At 34.9% G+C, this 22,408-nt stretch overlaps 1 pseudogene; it reads right to left on the bottom strand.

Annotated features, from left to right (window-relative positions):
* Positions 1–1,049: 1,049 nt before the first annotated feature.
* Positions 1,050–4,744, bottom strand: LOC149527901 (AP-1 complex subunit mu-2-like; annotated as a pseudogene).
* Positions 4,745–22,408: the final 17,664 nt, after the last annotated feature.

Genomic DNA, 22,408 nt, shown 5'->3' with positions numbered 1-22,408 from the left:
TTAGCAATCAACCTGGGGAAAATAAAACATAAATATCGTTTTGAGAATCAGAATTCGTAGATGTGTTATCTGTATATCAGAAAATCAAATTCACATTGGCATGGCAACAGATAAATCTAGAATTGACGAAATTGCTTGCATTATGAGCTAATGATTATGATAACCAAACCCCAATAGTGGCAAAAATGAAACCAAATTGTAACTTATCACCAATTTCCCAAATTCGATAGTTTCAAATGTCCAAGGAATATATAATGTAGAATAAGAAAATAATTACTTTGCAATTCGTCTGAATGTTGTAAATATTGCTATGATAGAAGCTTTCACTTTGATTGCTACACTTACCTAAAATTATCATACAAATACTTCTATTAAATTTATATCACTTTCCACATATCAAACGAATAGTAAATTACAACCAACATTAAAATTCATCTGCAAACAAAACCTGAGTCATGGCAAAAGGAATTAAAATAATTTTATGTACTTACTGCAGAGGTTGCAATGCATTCCAACTGAGACATTTGTTCACTTTGACATTTGAGAGTCTTCTTAAAATAAACATCTTGATTGTACACTTTCTCTGCCTGCATGAAATAATTAGAATATGTTATCTTTTAAGCAGTTGTTCAGATCATAATATGATATCACAATACATATATTTAGAGAAGGGGGAGAGAAGGTTATTGGTTGACTTCAATTTTGATGATTAGTGGCTGAAACAATCGACTGTAACTAATCTCTATATCCTCCCACCCAATGCTGAAGCAAAGTTTGTTCCAAAGATTTTTTTTCCCTTAGAGAGTAAATTAGGTGAGATCGAGAAACTATGGTTGAAAGCAATCAGAATATATAAAAGAAAGAATGATGAACACAACAAAACCAAATTTGTGATGGGTTTTTAACAAGACACAACTATTAGGCGGATAGTCAAATAACATAATTCTGCTTGATCCTTCATTTAGAATCTGAAAACAACTTAATAAGCCATCAGAACGATCAAATACCACATTCTCTCTTGTTTACAAAATTTCTCAGTTATCACTAGTCTAGATCATTCTTAGTTCATATTCACCTACCATTGTAATGTACCTCACCCATGGCAATGCTTGATATCCACTCTTTTCAATGATTTTCAGATACTTGACTTGCAGTAAAGAATTGCAACAAAAGAAAGTTATAAAGTAGTAGCCTAAATCTAAATGAACAAAATGTAATTTCTCAACCATTTATTCAATGCATCAATTTACTTGTGGAGCTAAATATTTAAAAAGAAAAATGATTTTCACTGAGGCCAATATAAATATAAGCAATGAGCCTGTTCTCATTAGAAATATAGAAGTGAACACAAAAAAGGGTCCAACACTGTGATGACTTTTATGGAGTCAGTCCAAAACAAGCTGAAACAATTCAAAATTTAGATAAATTATAAATCATGGTAATGAGCTAATGATACTCGCAAAAACAATAATCTACAATTGTAAACTAAAGTTAAGAAATGACCTGAATTCTTGATACAGTAAAATATGGTATCTCAAATTTGACATGAATAGGTGCCCACTTTTTTGGGGTTGCTTCTTCAGTAGTTATGCTAGAAAGGCTAAATTCAGCCCTCAATATGTATTCATGAATCAAAACCCACATAATAAGTCAATCAAGAAACTAAAACATCAGGGTCCAGAACCATGGTACTATTAACCATCTTTGAACAAGAAAACCAATGAAAGCTGCAAGATACCTTTCCAACAAGAAATGATTTTATTTTCCAAAGCAAAGCATCCCTCTCTAGGGAGTATGCAAAAGTACCCATTGATGTGCATACATGAGGTGTTGATGCATCAGCTGGTACTGGCTATTCAGTTTCAACATTTGTTGCCGTACTGCAAAGTTAAAGAAAACCATGAGACAAACTAGCAAATACATAGAAATATCAGTCATACTTAAACCATTCCCTGAAGCTAACATGTTAGAAATATCTATCTAAACAGGAGCTAAATCAGATCTAAAATAGGCATACATAAGCCAAAGAGATAATTTGAAACCTGCGATCTTTGTATTGGCTGCGTGCTCTCACCAAATATTCTACCTGACTTCTTGAATGCTTTTCTACTTGAGCTTCAACCCATATCAATGGCTTTATCTGCAAAGTAATAAAAAAATATGATATGAAACCTACTTTAGAAGGATATCCTTCATAACAGAACTTCAAATAATTGACAACAACTGCATTCTCTTGAATATATGAACAAACTTGTGTGCTAAGTCTATAGTTCATAAGATCAAAAGTCCCATCATGAGGTATGAAGGATATAGTTCTATCATTTTCAAAATGAGCAAGATGAATGCACTTGACAGAAGAAATAGAAATTAACATATGCCTTTTCAAGGAAAAAAAAAAGACCAAGTACAACATCAAAGGAATTTGCAAGCACTTTAATATAAGATAAAATTGATAGTTTAAGGAATTGAATAAGAAAATGAGCTTGATTGCATACTGATGAAACTTGATGTCATCCAAAATAATTGCTTTACCCTTTGACGCTTTGCCTTGAGCTTCTAGTAGCACCCTGTCATTGAGTCCAAGTTTGCATTCTGGCATTCCGCTGAAAAAAAGTGAATCAAAATACACTTGTCATTAACAAATAGCTATGTAACATTTCAGCAGTCATGCTAAAAGTACATTATAAATAAATAAAAATTAGAAACAACCACATTTTGCACAAAACATGCTAAATTAACCATGAAACACAATCAATAATTCAATGCCAAATATTAAATCAAAATTTATAAAGGTTTAATACTTATGGCATATGTATAAAACAAAGAAATCATTAGTGGTCAAACTACTTCCAACACTCAATAATTATATAAAACATCTAAAGATATATACATATCAATATTTTATTCTTTTTTTGTAATTTTTCATACTGTTTTATTTCCAAGATCAATTGTGGGGATCCAACTTCAGCCTTGATATGGCAAGGGCATGGGTGTCCTGACCAAAATATTCCAGATACATCTATTACAGACCTGGAGAAGGCCTACAAACTATACGAATTGGACCTGGTCTAGGTATGGGACCCAGTGCAGCATAATCTAAACTTCAACATTTGGTCATTATAATTTGACTTTTAATCTGTCACTCTAAACTCTACAAGAAATTGGACTCTGTTCAATCATCCACCACAGTTCATTATTCTTCTATATTTATTTTATTCTCGTTCAAGCATGTAATCTGTTGAAATGCAAGTATCTAGCAATGAAGTTGGTTGTCTCATGACCAAAAAATTGTTATTTATTAAATCTTAACAATGAATATGAACAAAATATTTGTACTTATAAAAGTTGGACAATTTTTAGATTCTTTGTCTGATGGTAATTCATAATTCTACCACGTAAAAATAAACACAAGATGTTTATTATCTGAACTCTCATGCGCCAATCCTATTCTAATAATATACGTCTATTTGTTTAGCTGTGTATAAGCATACATGGGCCTTTCAGATTAGAAAATGGGGTTTGTCCTATTTCAATGTGTTCCACAAGTAGGGCACATATTTAAAAAAATAAGCGTGCAGTAACATTATAATGTTCTCCATGAACCTAGCTGGAGTTTACAGTGTTTCAACTTAGTAGAGATTATGGGAAATAGTTCATGTTTCCTCTTTGTAGTCTATTAGTTTTATTTCTAAAAGAACTCAATAATAAGATTATGCACGGGGTAGGAAAAAACTACCTCAAGTACGCTCTCATCTTCAGCGCTCCAACCACATCAGATCGCACTATTTGCCCATTGCTACTCATAAGAATATTTACACTTTCTACTACATCCAAAAAGACCTTTAATAAAAAATTAAAAGCACAAAATTAGTTAAATATCAATTGCCATATTCAAGCAAAGCACAAAGTTAAATTTGGATTAGCCTTCAACCTCATTTTTTTTCGTATTGTATTCCTTCACTTCGCCAAAAAACTGCATTTGTAATAGCCATTGGAGGTCATTGAGTGACTTCCATCCTATAATCATCCATTTTGATGAATTCACTAAGAATCTTTGCCTCTGTATATTGAGGGTACCCAAAATCCATTATTTCATCTAGTAGTTCATACTACACAATGGAAAATAAAAGTGGTGAAATGATATACACATATTTTAAATTTTAAGTTCGTGATAAAATATTCTCAAATAGTTCATTACAAGGAATTTTGAACCCTCGACCCTTTGTGGCTTAGATTAAAAATAGATGTGTATACTCACAACAACGACAGAATTGTATCTCAAAGACTCTTCTTCTAGTTCTTCAAAATAGTGCTTGAATACCTATAGAAATAACACAAATGACAATCCAAAATTGAACCTAAAGTTGACATGTGAATCAGTTATTGTAACACACTAATCATAGTAGAAAACAAAGAGGAACATTAACAACTCTTGATTACTGTAATAACACCTAAATATGCATGCAATAGCTACAAATAAAAAAATTATATGCATACACTAGAATCCCTGGCTCTACAGGTTTAGTAAGTTCCCTAAATGTAGTGTTCCATTTAATAATTGAAAATAGAGCCTCAGACAAGAAATAAATTGTGAATGAGAAGTGTAGATTGTTGAACTTACATCCACAACTCGATGTAAAAATAATAGTAAGCTAGTTGCATTAGAGTTCTGTCTTGATGCTGCCATAAGGTAGATATTGTTATGTTGAATGAACATGTAAGTCACCCCATTGTCATAGAGTATTGGATTTTGTAATGTGGGATCACCCTGTCCATGTAATTCCATCAAAAAATTTGTCAAAACACATATGTTGAAACCATCCTCACACATGGCCAATTCAGCCTTATAAGAGACAAGATATAAGAGAGGGCAGTACATTTTAATGAATATATTCATATGAGACAATGTAATTTATGTGACATTGGCCACCTAAACATCTTTAACTTTTAAGTAATTTGCATACCTCTATGTAAATATTCCATATCTGAGAAGCTTCTTTGTACAACATTGCAATTTTTAACTTCATGATGCACATAACACAGATGAGTCAACATAAACTATAGTTTCTTGTGTTCTTTCCACAGTTTTAAAAGAGTTCTTATCGATAGATCCATGTAAGAATTTTATTCCTCTAAAAATAGTTTTATGACCAGTTTTAAAGAAAGTGGACAAAAACTAACTAAAGAATCTTCAAATCGAGGATTGGAAGTTACATTGATGCAAAGCCTTCTACTATCCCCTTAAGGAACCCTATTCAACTCGAGGATTCAACAACGTCTTAGAATCCACTCAAGGAACTAGAGTTCAACTCAAGGATCAATAAGAAGTCCCTGACTTAGTAGATCTCTTCCACACATCATACCCACCAATTCACTTCCTACCTTGTTACCACAATCTCTTATTGTATCAATTTCCTTCTAGGTCACCTAGTGTACCTAGCACCTCCATCATACCAAAATCCAACTTGGGCATCTCTCACTGACCCTAACACCTTAGACCATATTATCATGGCCTATCTACCATGCTTCAACTCTTCACCAGCTTCCAACAACCCATCTTTCACCATTTCCTACATTAGCCCTTCTAGGCCTGTCTAGTAGCCTCGTCCTGCAGCAAATTGCACTTTTCTCTCTAACTCCCCAAAAAACTACTAACTTAGTCACCTTTTCAAATACCCTTTATGGTTTTCTTCAAACCTTGTAAATATTAGTTTCTCAACCTGTGACTGTTGCACCTTTTTATGGCTATCACTACAATAATTAGGCCTAATTAGCCCTTGCCTAACAAAGCAACTATGCTTTGCACACACACCCAACTCTCCAAACCTTGAAAAAATCTTAAGGCATCTAATAAATGATAGGATTCAACAATTTGTTTGACCCTCCATGCATTTCTAGACACCTTTTCATCAAACCCTCCCTTTAAAGGTTTCTAGCCTAGGGCTTCCTAGAAAAGACCCTAAATCAACTCATAAAACCTTTCTATTGGCTCAAAAACATTTAAACATACTCCCTAAAGTTTTTTCAACACACATTTATCCATTCCAACCTCCATTTGCTCATATTAACCATGTGGTAACTTGCAAATGCACCTTCACTATTTGGTACAACAGTCACCCTGTTGTTCTTTTCTTTGTTCACTGTCACCTGCATCCTCCTGCATTAAAATCATAAAAAAAACATATTCATACACTTAAGTGCCTCTCCCACAAGTTACAGTCCATTCACAGAAAGTGGGAGAGGCTTGTCTCCATTAATGACTACAAAATTGTGACAATCAGTCATGTTCCCTATGACAGTAGAGATTTCAAAGATAGTTTAAAAAAAAAAAAACTTACAAAGTCCTTGCCAAGAGTTAAAAAATCATGAAAATATTTTCAAGGAGAAACAACAATAAATCTTGAATATAAAGAACTTTATTGGATTACCAAGTCGAATCTTGCAATTAGGAAACTGTCACTGTGACAGTGAATAGCGAATTTCTTTGATTTATTTATTTTCTTGTTACATACACCTCTCTTCAACTTCTGCCCTTGTGTCTTATAAAGACATTTCTTTTCTAAATGTTTTCCAATCTAACTAACTCATAAAGCTAAACTAAATCCCCCTTGGACACCAACTACTCTTCTAATTGTCTTATGACAACAAATAGACAGTTTTTATAACTCTTTTAACATCATTACCTTTGATTATATTTTGTGACCTTTTCTTAGCTAAAGACTTATGACAACTATAATGTCATTCATAAATGACTCTAAAAGACATTTTAAAACACTCTTCACACACCTATAACCTTAACTAACCCCATTAAAGCCTAAGTTGGCTTATGTTGCCAATGTTGGCAATTTTACAAGATCTTGCACTTTGAGTGCATTCTACATCATTTGGGGGCTTTAATAGCCTATTACATCATGTAAACACTACCATCCACCCATAACTCTTCCTAGGACACCCTAGGACTTCAAATGACCCCTTGCATCATATTGACTCCCTATTTGTGCCAATTTGTCTATTCTTGGCAATACCTTACATTTTGTCAACTTTGTGAAATTTATTACATTTAATGGCTTTAATAGCCATGATTCATCATCAAATAACTCAATAGGTCTCCATTAGGAATTTATTTCCCTTGTACCTTCATTATCTCCTACATAGCTCTTGGTGTACCCTATAGGTTCATTTTTCTTGGGTTCCCCTGCACCATACATGGATTCAAATGAAGGATCGGTAAAATATGGACAGGAAATTGACAAGTATTAACTGTGATACCTCCTTTACTGCTTAGTAATATCAAAAGTGAGGTTCACTGCTAAGTATGTTGGTTAAGTGGTGGTGGTGATGGTGTAGGGGCCAACAAGGTTCAAACAACCACTAGGCCATCGTCATTGTAGGCTTGTGCCAATTTGCTCTTGGGGTTGAGCCTTAACTTTGTTAATTATGGATGAGGTCCCCCATTTGTGGCCTCACCAATCCATAGCTCTAGGTCAAAATCATTTTGCTTGGGGTTAGAGTGTGTGTTGTGTTGTGTTAGCATCACTAATATGATCAAATCTTAATTCCCTTTGCTTAAAATAACCTCTTCCAAGCAATGACATATTCAGATAACACAATCCCAAGACAGTGCTGATCAAGGGTTTCCCTAGTTAAATATGATAATCGTATCATTGGTGATAACACAGTCCCAAGATAGTTTTGAGATCCAAGGATTCAATAAAAAAGCTACAAGTTTAGAACTTCATGACAGTTCAAAGCATGAAGCCTTAGATGCATAGGACAACAGTCTAAACATAGGACAAAATAGAGAAATATTTAGTATCTTATTGAGCTTCACTTTGTTTTGAGAATAGTTTAATATTCTCTACTAAATAGGGCCAACCACGTGAAGGTGGAAGCTCATTTGGCCCCACCCCCCTCCCCCTAACATCACTCTACATTCCCCGTTAACATCTAACATTCATTCATTCTTTCAACCATTAATAAAATGTAACATTCAATCAATATCACATGATAACATTCATTAACACATTAGATTCGTAAACATGCAACATTCATCAATATTTTGCATTAACACATAATTCATGAACATTCATTAGCACATAATTAAATTCATTGAGACACAAAATTCAGTCATTATCAATTAAGGTATGTAGATGAAAATCATTTTTTTTTCTTTCTATTTCTTTTTTCTATGTAAGCTCTAAGAGGAGCATCAGTGTCATCATCAATTCCCCCCTCATCAGTTGTTCTTTTCTTTGTTCTTGATGATCTCAAATTCTTATGCTGTTGCAAAGGGGGGTCCTCTGCAATAACAAATAAAAGAGTTAAATTAAAAATAATTTATTATAATTGTTACAAGTATTTAATTATTTTAAATAACATAACTATGGCACTCTTTACCTGATTTGACCACATCATTTTCTCTGGACTCAACATCAACATGCTCATGACATCGACCCTTTGATCCTCTACAACTGCTATACAAAATGTTACATTAATCCAAACACCAATTGCAATTACATATAAAAAATTTAATAGCAAATGTATACCTCCACCATTTGGATGCACATCATGCGAACCTTTAGCATTCATAGATTGTGTAGAAGGATTGTCAGGCTACATTCCAACATCCTATGCATTGTTATCATTGCTTGCTTGAAACAGATATACTCACTTTATATTGGAACTTAACATCAAATAGACTAATTGGTAAAGTATTAAAGTTGAAATAGATTTCATTTAGCTTATTTACCTGTGGCTCAAATGCATCATTATTAGAACCTTCCACATTGATTTTAGCTCGTAGCCATTCAGCCATGGCTCTATAGCCTTGTTGGAAGCCAATTTTCTTATCCTCTTTTGTGAGGCATCTCTTGAACTCTGAGCCCTGCATTTTTGTGTGGTATGGTGAATTTTACTTGCATTGTTTCATCAACCAATGGAGGGTAGTTAAAATATCAAAAGGATATACAAAAGTTGCAAAAGTTGAGGATCAGGAGCATAGACAAGCTAGTCTATCCTAGCATTTCCCATCACAATATAAAAAAAATTTGATACAATTTTTCATTTACTAATATTTACAACTCGTGCTTGAAGTTTCAAAAAACCACCAGAGCCAAGCTTGTGTGTCCCATGCTTTTCTAGTCTTGCCTTTGTTGCCTTTGATGTGTTAGGCAATCCATGAAAAGTTTGAAATATGTTAGATAGTATAAATATAGAGGTTAATTAGTACATAATTACATTCTCAACAGTATCACATACCTTGGTGTACTCTCTACTAGTGTAATTGCATTTTTCTTGTTAGCTTTATACTTTCCATCCAAAATCATCAATTACACAATTAGTAAACAAAAATCACAATAGGAATATATAAATTACAAACATAAACCATTAGGTGGAACGACATTACCTCGACGATTAATTCTATTATATTCCAACTTCCATAGGCGAGGTGTCATTCTTCGTGGATTTGATGTAGTCTCTTCTTTCCCATTGAAAAGATGTTTTTCCGTACTTCAATAGTTATGATTCTTGTGGAGGAAGTGTCAACACTCATCAAACACCTAGTTTCGTAAACTTTTTGAATGACGAGATTTCATCTTTGGACCACAAACTGGACATGAAAATTTTCCCTTTGTTTGAAGACCTACAAGATAATGATATAATTGGATTATTAAATATGTTGATTTTTATAATTAGAATTATTGTGCACAACTTGAATTCACTATAACATACCACAAAAATGTGTTAGCCCTGGGGCATCATGTATTGTCTATGCAAGTATTGCATGAAATTGAAATTGTCTTTGTCCTATTGGTCTAGACATGTCATACGTAGTGACACCATTCCATAACTCCACCACCTCATCGATAAGAGGCTCAATATATACGTTCATATCTTTAACTTAATATTTACCTACTTGAATGAACAGTAACATTACATAATTATTGTGATGGTTTTACTGCAAGATTTATAAGTACATGGAAATTAATAACTATCAAATGATAAGATATCTGGAACAATCATTTCCAACATAATGTGCTCCCTCTTTATTGACATCCATGGAGGAATATTATTATTAATAACAAAAATAGGCCACACTGAATAAAGATATCTCCTCTCTCCAAATGGATTGACATCGTCCGCTGCCAATGAAAGCCTAAGATTACAAGGTTCTTCTTTGAAGTGTTGCCACTTTTCCTCTATGTGCATAAATGTCAAACCATCCATAGGGATTCGAATAATGTCATCTCAACTTCTATTGCATGCATGATAATCCATAAATTGAGCCAAGCTACTACACCTGAATAATTGTCGCATCTGTGGAATAATAAGGATGTAACGAAGAACCTTTGAGGCACCTTTTTTGTTAGTCAATTTGTTTGATATCTACTCATATGACATATAGGGAATTGTGTTGCAAATTCATGTTCTTTATAATATATAATATGATCATTGCGACAAGCATGTATTGCTTGATAGTCCATTCCAATATCTTTCATAACAATAGATAATTCTCGATATGAGAGAGGTAGAATATTTGATGATGGTAACATAAACTCGCCTATCAATCTACAACAAAAAATATAAGTTGTTAATATAAACAATATTAGTGGTACATTATTCACCCTTTGTTAACTATAAAGACATATATGACATACCTTAACATACGTGACATTGTTATGTTGGATAAACCATTCATAACCTTCAAGTTCAACAACAACAATACAATAGAGAGAAGAGTTGTTTGGGAGTCTTTGTATAGGGGCTCGTATGCCTTCTCAAGTAGAGGTACATCAAGGCTATCATCATCATCATGATTAGATATGCTTGGACTAAATGTGTCATGGATCAATGTATTTATACCATCATCTTCAATTGTGTTTTCTGGCGCATGATTGTCATCTTCCATGGGATCATTATCTTCACCTTGGATATTTGCACCTCCATGTTCCTCCACTTCGAAAACCATATTCTTTGGATTATTGTGGTTCATATCATGTACTTCCTTGGGGAGATCAACCTATCTAAAATTGATTAACATAAATAAACCATGATCATCAACTCATCATCAAGTGATTTCATATGTATATAAATTGTTAAAATGATATAATGAACGACTTACCAGTGGATGATAGTCACGCCCCCCTTCAATGTAACCATTCTCCCTACAATGTCTCTTAACTGTTTTGATTAACAGTCTTCTACAGTTTAAGCCCTTACAAATTTTGCAAGGACAATAACATTTTCCATCACGTTTTCTTTTCAAGTTAGACCACAATCTAGCGATTGTCTCCCTATTTTTTTCTTCACTTATATTATCTAACATGATCATTCTTTGCAGGAAGCAAAAATTGGGCTATGAAAATTTCAGTCTACAACTTTCAAAAACTAAGCAAAATTGTCAAAAGTACAAAAATATTCTTAGACCTAGCTAAATACTTTAATATTTTAAAAATACTTTCTTTGACTTTATTCCTAAGACATTTAACCCAATCACCTTTTATAACATGCAATCAATTGCTCTAGGAAAATTTGTGGATAAGATTATTTGTAAAACTTTGACCAACTGCTTGAAGGTCTTATTTCAAGAGACCTTACAACATTAATCCACTAAAAGCAATTTCAAAATATATAAGCTAAAAGTCTAGTTAAAATATACAATTTTCATACTAGAGCACGCGGCTATAACTCGTGCAACGACCTTCTTGCTTAGCTGTAGAAGCTCTCCAACAATCAAATTATACAAACTACAAGGCCTAATAGCAATTTCAAAACATATAAGCTACAAGTCTAGTTAAAATATACATTAGATTAAAAAATATACAATTTTCATACCCGAGCGTGCGGCTATAACTCATGCAACAACCTTCTTGCTTAGCTGTAGAAGCTCTCTAGCAATCAAATTATACAATCTACAAGGCCTAACAGCAATTTCAAAACATATAAGCTACAAGTCAAGACATATTACATGACATGGAAAAAGGAACAAAATTTACAAGCTTTAGCGAGACATATTAAATGACATCATAGTGCTAGAGAGATCAAAATTATATGAGTCAAACATAGTCATGAAAAAGCACATAAATTAGTTATTATATGCAATTAAAAGATATAAAGTTAGATGGGGACATCCATAGGGCATATTGAAGAAATGAAATGGTCATATAGATTTCATATGGGATTTTGAAGATGATAGTGTTCTAAGGCAAAGAATCCATTCATATAACCATAATGACATTAAATGTTTAAGCATGGACAATCATCAAATACCAAAATAGAGTAGCAATAAATCATTAGCAATAGTATTTCCTTGAAATTTTCTAAAGCCTTTTCAAAAAATCCATTTTGTTCTTTTAACTCTTAAATTATTTGCTTTCATTTCTGTGATGATACAATAGCAAGCAATGTTATTCAAAATTAGATTCAACAAACCTTAGCAGTGTAAATAGCCATCTCCTCTAAACTGGACTTCATACACGAGGGGGCATTCACATACTCTTCCCCTAAAGGTATCTTGAAGAACAAAAGCCACTATTCTTGAGTTTGTGAATTGCACCTCGAGATGAATGAAGCTTAAAAGGAATGAAAATTGTTTTCATACATTTAAATCAGGATGTAATATTTATTCATAAGTATATACCTTGCAAGCACTTATAATTGCTGTTATATGTGTTGCAGGAAAAGAAGAAGTTTCAAGATAAGTTTACATTATTGTTATATGTGTTGCAGGAAAAGAAGAACTTTACATTGCTTTAACTTGCCATTGATGAGTATCATCTAAGACTTTTAGCAAAATTTTCCCTAAAAATTTTATCAATTTTGCCTCTCCATAACTATACTTATTAAATAAAATAAACCACACAATTATCATTTAGTACAGGAGAGTTATGTTCATATGTTTTAGATTACGGTAAAAGCAGGTTTTGAAGGGAACCCGGAACCCTTTAACAAAAAGCAGAAAGATAAAGCATTATAGCCCAACCAGGTAAAAGAAACCTACAACAAACTATAGAACAATATCAAAATTAGGTTTTACAGGGACCTGAAACCACTAGAAAATTCCAAGAACAAACTAACCAGGTTTTACAGGGACCTAGAACTACAAACAATCAAAATGATAAAAACCAAAAACCAAGACCAGAGACCCCAAGCAGTAACCAGAACAGACAAAAACTAAACTAGGGAACCTGACCCAGAGCCACTATTGTAGCTCCAAGATCATTTTAGCAGCTTCCTTACCAGTTGCAGCAATCTCTTGAATGGTGTCAGCAGCCGAAGTAGTAGCAACTTTCATTGCACTCTTCTTCAAGCTCTACCATGTTCTTTTGCTCAGACCCTCAGTCGAAGTGATATCTTCATTAGCCCTTTTGCCCAGGCTTGTAGCGGCCACACATATACTCGAGGTGACCTGTTCCATCTTAGTGCCACTCTCCTTGATTAGCATTTTGAGGTTCTGCTCATAGTTGTTTAGTTTATTAGGGATGTCTCCCATCCGCCTTTCCAGTTGGCTAAGTTTGACATTGATAGTATCTAGATTATGTTGGAGAATTTCCACCTTTTTCTTCAAACCCATCATTTCATTGTAGATCTAGGAATCTACTTTGAGCATGGTGTCAGCTTTATCCTTTGTAGAATGTAGGAAGGAGAGCACGGTATCCCTCTGCATTGAGTCACTATCATCTTCAGCAGTCCCATGTGGGGGGGAATGGACATTGTCATTGTTTTCCTCCATTTCCATTTGATCCTCCTTTCGAACCCCAGCAGAGTCCTCTATGTGAGTAGAGTCCTTTTTTTCTTCCTCTATCCCCTTGAAAGGAGAAGAAATCTTAGCCGTATGGTCCTCCTTACTCTGCTCAATAAGGTTCCCAATAGTATTATCTTCCTCTTTATCACCCCCACTAGAAATAGCTTGGTCACCCTCATTAATAGATTTACTCTGTTCAGAATTACCTTCACTATTGGCTTCCTCTTTCCCTTTTTCATTATTACCTTCAGTCTTCGGGTACCCATCCAAATTAGAGCTTAAATCCCTAGCATCAGTATCTTCCTCAACCTCAGGGTTAATATTCTCACGGCTTTTCGATTTCTCGATCTCAGACTCGTCATCCTCATGTTTTTGAGAAGCCGAGGGTTTCAAATTCAGGGCTTTATCTTTACCCTTAATAGAGTCACCCTTCTTACTCTTAATGGAGTCCTTCTTCTTGTCCTTAGAGGGAGTGGAGGCAATGTGTTTATTTTTACAATACCTCTCTATAAGAAGAATTAGCCCTTCATGTAAAATGGGTCTGGACTCCTTCTTATGAGCTTCTAAACTATGAAGTAAAGAAAACTGCAGAAAGAAGGGGAAAGATATTCTATCTTTATGTCTGAAATGATTTAAAAAAATAAAGTGGCATTTATGAAATCTTTTACTTCTTCCATCAAGTATGAAATACTCATGAATACAACAAAGAACATCCCTCCAGATCTCCTTTATCTGATGCACATCGAAGAAATCACCACTCTTTTCCAATTGCTTCTCCTCATCTTCTATTTTTGAAAACTTTTTGTAGGTTGCATTTGAAAGACTGGTTTGCTTGGTGAATTTTCTACCCATAGTGGAGAGCCCTGTGATCTCTGCAATAAAATCCTCCGTAAGTTTCACAGTAACACCATGGAGAGTGACTTTGTCATTGGACTAGTTCTTAAAGAAAGCCGTAGTGATGTGTGGCTTAAAACCATTGAGTCACTCTAGATAATAGGTCACATTTCCTTTCTGCAAAATTTTCCATACATCCTCATGAGCCTTCCAAGCATCACAATTTTTTGGTTCCTACTTGTGCGGTTTGCCCCCCATCTGCAGAGAATTGAGAATGCACTCAAACCAGAGTAACTAGATGCAGAGAGTGAAAGAGTTAAAATGAAAACTATTTTTCATCCCATCAAAAGAGACTCCCTTTTTTGGAGATACATGGGAAAACCACATCGTATTCATTTGAGTGTACTTCCTTGGGGAAGAAAATTTGGCAATAATATGCTCACTCCATGAAATCATTAACTTTCTAATCTTTACAAATCTTTCCCACTTGCGCATGGATGGCTTCATTATGAATAATTGCTTTGAGATCAACTTGGTTAGTTAATATATCAGTCCACCTCACCTTTTCCCTGATAGGACAACATAGTTGGTAATCCAATCAGCAACATCGTTGGCCTCTCGAAAGGTATGGGATATGACAACTTTTTCAAATTTTTGAATAAGGTATTTGATCTCCTTGATTGTGGCCTCTATCAACCATGAGATAGAACTTTTATTATTTAGGATATTCACAATATTTAGAGAGTCACCTTCCAACCATAAATTCGGACATCCCAAATCCACGACAATTTTCATAGTATAAAGGGTAGCCGTTGCTTCAACAATGTGACTATTAGTCCTACCTATGGGGATTGCTATAGCATCTTTAACATTTCCCTTATGATCTCTCAACACACCTCCACAACCCGCACTTCCCAAGTTGCCCTTAGTAGCACCATCAAAGTTTCCTTTAATCCAACCATAAGGGGGGGAACTCCAAGTGATGGTCAATCTTGGGTTATCAGTTTGAAGTTTAGGATTTTTAAAATGCATTGGATTATCAATAGGAAAGGTTTTATCAGGGTTCTTTAGAGATCTAAAGTTCTCCTTAAAAGCTCTAATAATATTCTGACCAAGAACCCATCCAGGAACCTCTCTATTTCTAAAAATTCTATTATTTCTTTCTTTCCAAATACCCCACCAGAGATGAGGAAGAGTAATTTTCCATAGGAATTGAACATCAAAATTATTAGAAGGGTATTGCTAGCTTTTAAAAGAAGATTCCACATTGTTATGATGAACCCAGGTCAAATTCCAATACATAAGGATCTCAGTCCAGACTTGCTGGGTATAAGAGCAGTTCAGAAATAGATGGTCTCTATCTTCAAATCCATTCTTGCATAAAATACACCTATTCACCAAATTTATACCTCTTTTCTGCAAGTTATCAAGGGTCAGAATTTTATTTTGAAGTAGGACCCAAAAGAAGATGTTAATTTTAGGAATGAGACCCTTAGTCCAAGCCTGCGACCAAAAGGGAAGATTTTCCTTCTCCTTAGAAACAAAGAAAGAGGAAACTTTGAATTGCCCACTAGGATCAGCATACCAAATAATCTCATCCTCAAAAGAAGGATGGAGAGAAACAACATTGAGAGATAATTGGATGTGATTGAAGCATTGATCAATGTCCTTCAAGTTCACCCAAGAGTCATTCTGCCAGTAATGACTAACAAGAGTGCCATATCTCTGCTTGCATAAGTCAAACTATGTCATATCTTGAACATCTTCAATCAGGGGGTGATCCTTAAGCCAGACATCTTCCCAAAATCTCACCCTAATCCCATTACCAATTTTCCAAGAGCACCCTTCTCCAAGAATTTTCTTTGTTCCCTGCACAGCTCCCCAAATGGAGGAAGGATGAGCAACATCAGAAGAAGAGAAGAAATCAGGAAAAGAAATAGAATTAAGAAGGTACTTGTGTTTCCAAATGGTACTCCACTCTTTGTTTTCATGAAAGACACACCATCCTTGTTTAGCTAGAAGAGCTTTATTCATGCTTCTGATTTTTCGGATGCCCAGTCCACCTTCCCCGACCAGTTTACAAACTTGGTCCCAAGCAATTAAAGGCATTCTCTTTTTTTCCTCTACACCAGTCCATAAAAAATTCCTTTGAATTTTTTTAATAGCCTCAACAAATTTAGTGGGGATTTTAAAAAGACGTAAAGCATAAGTTGGTATACTTTGGAGTGAAGCTTTAAGAAGAATTAATTTACAAGCCTGGCTTAAAAGGTTCCCTTTCCAACCAGCCAACTTCTTGTTGAATTTGTTAATAAGGTCTTCCCAGAAGGAATCCAAAGCCTTCAAGCCTAAAGGAAGACCTAGATAGGAAGAAGGGAAAGACCCTATAGAACAACCAAAGATTTTGGCAATTTTATGTTGTCTAAGAATAGGGGTATTGAGAAAAAACACAACACTTTTATTCTAGTTAACCAGTTCGCTTGAGGCAAAAGAATAAAGATTAATTGCTTGCTTCAAATTTCTGGCTTCCCTGACTTCAGATTTCCCCATAAAGATGGTATCATCAACAAATTGGCCATGAGAACATATAAGAGGATGTGAAGAGGGTTGTAAGCCCTTAATAACTCCTTTATGCACTAGATCCCCAATGTACCTCCTAAAAAAATGAGAAGAGCTACCATTAACCAGGACAACAATAGAAGAAGTAGAGATCAACTGATGTATCAGTCCAACAACCTTGTTGTCAAAGCCAAAGGTAAACAAAATGTTTGAGAGAAAAGACCAATCAACTCTGTCATAAGCCTTAGCAACGTCCACTTTCATTATAAATCCTTGATTGTTAGAACAAGATAAGGAATGAATACTCTCATGAGTAGAAATCAAAGAATTGAGGATTTGTCTACCTGGAGTGAAGCCATTTTGTTGGTCAGCAATGATCAAAGGGGTCACCAGAAGCAATCTAGTAGTAAGCACTTTGGAGATAATTTTATAGAAAGAATTACAAAGGCTGATCGGTCTAAACTAATAAGGTGAATCAGCTCCAATTTTCTTAGGAATCAGGTAGAAGAAGGTGGAATTCACTTCCTTCAGGATTTGTTTTGCCCCAAAGAATTCCTTTATCGCATCACAAACATCTTTTCAAACAAGTTTCCAAATTTTTTGAAACAAAAACATGGGAAAGCCATCAGGACTAGGAGATTTTTCTCCTCCTAGAGAACTAACAACTTTGAAAATTTTATCATTCTTAGGAATTGAGCTTAACAATTTATTCTGATCCTTTGAAACCAGAGTGGGGATCACTCTAAGGAATTTAGCCTGGTCTTCCATATTGATATTGGGGTCCGCTGTCATAAGACGAGAGAAAAAAGTCACCATCTCATCCATGATGTCCTTATCCTCCTCAATCTTCAAATCTCCCTTAGTAAGATGTGAAATGTGAGATTTGGCTCTATGCTTCAGAGTGGATAGATGGAAAAATTTGGTATTTTTATCTCCTTCAGTCAGCCATATCAATCTTGATCTTTGCCTCTAGTAGATCTCTTCTTTAGTAATGATGTCATGGTATTGAGTCAGCTTTTCATTTTCTTCTAAAAGAAGGTCTGGGGAATATCCCTCCTTTTGAATTATATCCTGGATTTTTTGGATGTCCTCTTTCAATACAGATTTATCCTCAAAAATGTTTCGAAAGCAGTTTTTGTTCCAAATTTTGACTTTCTTTTTGACATTTTTAAGTTTAGAAGTCACTCTGAAGAGAGTAGTACCATCAATTTTGATGTTCCACCATTCTTCCATTTTTCTTTCAAAATGAGGGTGCTGCATCCACATCTTCTCAAATCTAAAAGGAAAATTCATCTTAGGATTAATCTTATTAGCAGTGAAAATAAGAGGGAATCGATCAGAACCAATTTTTTGGTGGGCTTCCAACTTACAGATGAAATAATTTGTCCAATTAGGAGAGATAAGAGCATGGTCAAGCCTTGCCTGAATACAATAATTGCCAACTCTCTTATTACTCCAAGTAAACTGAATGCCTTGAAGATCCATATCCATTAGGCCCTCTTTGTTTATAAACTCCCTAAGGTCCATTCTACCTTCGAGCTAGGTAGCATTACCTCCCATTTTTTCATGGTCATAAAGAGGGACATTGAAGTCTCCCATGATTATCCACCTTCCAGAGTAATCCATACTTTTAAAATTGGATATAGAGTCCCAAACCTTCTTCTTTTGGCTTTTCATGTTGGGCGCATATATATTCACAATATACCAGTCCTCTTTTTGATCAGCACTAGTAATTTTAGCAATCATAAAGTATTTACTAGCCCTCAAAATAGTCCTAGTAAAGCTAATTTTTTTCCATAGCATCAGGGTTTCCCCTGAAGCACCTTCTAAACTACTAGCATTTATAGAGTAATTTTTTAAAACTTTTATTTGATCTGCTTTCTCTTTCTTCATCTTAGTTTCCTGAAGCAGAAGAAAATCAGGTTTCTATTCTCTAACAAAATTCCTAACAACATCTAGGTTATGGTAACTGTTTAGCCCCCTAATATTCTAGGTAATAATTTTCATTTCCATATTTTAGGGGTATAATCCAGAATAGTTGCTTGACAACCCAGCAATATTCTACAAGCTTTCTAACTCCCTGGTTTTCTTAGAAGATTTCCTTCCACGTCCATCCGGAGACCCAACATCTAGTTTCACCTTGGACTGTTGGTCTATTTTTTTCCCAGGTTTTATGGGGGTCGAAGCTTTGGGATTCACTTTAGTATGCAATTCTAATTTACTGCTTCGAGTCTTGACCCCCTTTATGTTATTCTTTTTTTCAGCCCTTTTCCTTGAATTTGATTTAAGCTTTGAGATTACTCCATCTTCTTTGATAGCTTGTAGGATAGGAGGGTCCTTAATAAGGGTATCATGGGAAAGTAAAGGGGAAAAAACCTCCATCTCCCTAGGCTAAGTTTCATCATCATCTCTATGAGCTCTAGATTCAACCAAGAATTCTCCTTCCTCAAGCTCTATCATCTCATCAAGATCACTACATTTATCCTCCATCTTTTGATAAAGAACAATTTTCTTTGATAAATCTGGCAGGTCATCTATACCTTGTTCAGGCAAGATGGGATCAAGTTGTAAGCCATTCACTTCTTTTTCAGAGTTTATGTTCTTCGTCTCAGGCACGAGCCTAGCCCCATCCTCAAGAAGAAGCTTAGAGACAATATTCACAACTGCTGGTGGAGCTATTGAGTTCTCATTCTCTTTCTTCTCTTTGAGATGAATGTCTTTAGGTTTCCAAACCTTCTTTTGCTGAACCTTAGTCTTTTTGACTTCCTTCTCACTACTCAAGTGGATTTTACTCTTGGAGGGGTAGTTTTTAACCAAGTGACCCTATTTCTTACAAGCATAACAAGCATTAGGAAGATCTTCAAAAATGATTACTTGAGTTTTCTTACCAAGCTTAGAGATTAAATCCACCTTTTCAAGGAGGTGATTCAGATCTGCCACCTTCACATACAGTTTAGCACTCTAGAGTTTGGATCTGGTTATAGTAGCATTATCCAGAGCCACCAGTTCACCAAAAGAACTGGCTATACCCTTAAAAATGTCCTCATGCCAGAATTTGAGAGGGAGTCCAGGAAGTTTGGCCCAAATCAGGGTAGAAAGGAAAAAGGAAAATGATAAAACCATATTAGGCTCCCATTTTTTGATAGTAAGAGAACATTTTCCAAAAGACCAGGGACCTCCATAGAGAACCAAATTCATATCTTCCTTATAGTTAAAAATAAACAGAAAGAAACCATTCGGCATGGGAGCAATGTCCACCTCCCCGCGAATAGCCCATTTCCTCTTAACCATTTTCTTAGAGAATCAAGATCTGGTCTTGCCCCCAAAAATTTTCCCACTAGCATGAAATCCATGGAGGAAATAGAGAAATCCACTAAGGGTTTAGGGATAAAGACTTGGAACTCACCTTTCTCTCAACTAGTCTTAGAAGTCACCGGCGGGAAAGAAGATTTGCCAGTTGGTTTCCTGCCGAAAAGTGAAGACCAGGTCTTCTGTTATGAGGACCTTACCTTTTCTCCAATAGAGGAATTAACTTTATTAGATTCCACATAATCTTTCTTTTCCTCTTTTTCCTAACTTGACACATGAGAAGCAAAGGTAGAATCTAAGGGCGGGTCACGGACCCCACAAAAAATGTCTGAAACATGTCTAGACTTACCATCATCCCCAACCGCCACAGAACTCAATCCAACATTCTTCCCAAGTCCCCCCAAAGTTCCTCCAAGGTTTGTACCTCCTGCTAGGTTCTCCCCAACTAGTTTCCCGACTGAAAGCGAGCCCACTAATTCAAAAACTATTAGAGCACCCAACATTCCCACCTCACTATCCTTGATTTACTAGTTATGTTCATATGTTAAGAGACAATTCATTTTTTGTTATGAAAATCTGGGGATGCCAAATGCTCTCAAATTTTTTATATTCACTTTTGTTCTAATTTTATTACAATTAATTTCAATGTAAATAAAGGTTATGTTTTTTCTGAAGAATGATATTGAATGGTCTGTCACAGGTATGTGCTTCATCACTTGGTGAGATTTCTAGTAAGGCTCAATTAGATGAGAGAGCCATGATTGAAGAGGCCTCAAATTCTATAGCCACTGATATGCCAACCATTCATCTAAGTGCTACTGAGGAACATGGTAAAGTAGAGAAACCAGAGTCTTCAAAAAAACCAAAGGAAAAAAATTAACCACTTGAGGAAGATGGATGCCAGTTAGGTAAGGTTGATTCTAGTGAAAAAAGGCTTGAAAATTTTGAAACTCCCATGCAACAAGATATAACTGAAGAGGTTGAGATGCACCTAGTGGAAAAGCAGGAATCTCCAACCATAGTTCAATTATCAATTGAGATCCTGTCTCAGAGTGATGATATTGTGAAGCAACAAGAAGAAGGGTTGCTAATTGTGGAGCTGGTTGCTAGAGCTGATGCTAATGCTTCTGCTTCTAAAGAACCCGAGTCTCAAGGGGTACATTCTAGTGTTGATGTTCAGAATGAAAAAAATATGACAAATAAAAATGATATTCAATGGAATAGTGATAGTCAATGTAACAATAATATCAACAATGCTTTAAGAGAGTACACAACTCTTAGACAGTGAGATATCAATAAAAGACAGTGATGCTCAATAGATTTCACTGCTATGATAAGCAAGGTCTTTTATATTATAGAGATCTTGAAGATGATAAGAGTAGTTAGGAGCAACATTATAAAGATTCGTGACAAAAGGAAAGAAACTAAGAAATGAAGACAATATCAAGGGCACTGATGAAAACATCGAAAGAATGCGATAGCTATTAGAGAAGATACGAAGTAGATGAAATGGATTTTTACACAAATGTTTCTAGTATAGGAGTTCTTATAACAAATTTCCATTTTTATTAACTTTCATTATATAAATGAAGATCTCTCTAGGATGCATTGCTTGCAAAGAAAATCTTTATGATTCTGGTAAACTTACTATTGGTAGTTGGGTAAGAATGGCACCTTACATCAAATGTAGGATGATTATGTTAATCTAGACATCCATGGAAAATATTGTGACTCAAAGGGATTTTACATGAATATTAGGTCCTAAATGATATTTACCACTATAGAATTTTGAAAAAAAAGTGATGGTCATGACAACTCAGTCAAAAGGATGTTCAACAGAGCATAAGGTCTCATGAATATTATAGCAGTAAGAAAGAGATAAAAAAGGCACGTGTCTTAGAGACAAAGATACAAGTTTGTCTAAGAGCAAAGAATTACATAAAATAAGACAAGAACATTGTTGTT

Source organism: Cupressus sempervirens, unplaced genomic scaffold, assembly GCF_028749045.1.
Source record: "Cupressus sempervirens isolate cs-2001-9-10 unplaced genomic scaffold, ASM2874904v1 CseChr00c100012_05, whole genome shotgun sequence".
Taxonomy (NCBI): Eukaryota; Viridiplantae; Streptophyta; class Pinopsida; order Cupressales; family Cupressaceae; genus Cupressus; species Cupressus sempervirens.
Note: the sequence above shows the minus strand (reverse complement) of the source record. Positions and strands in the feature narration are given on the sequence as shown.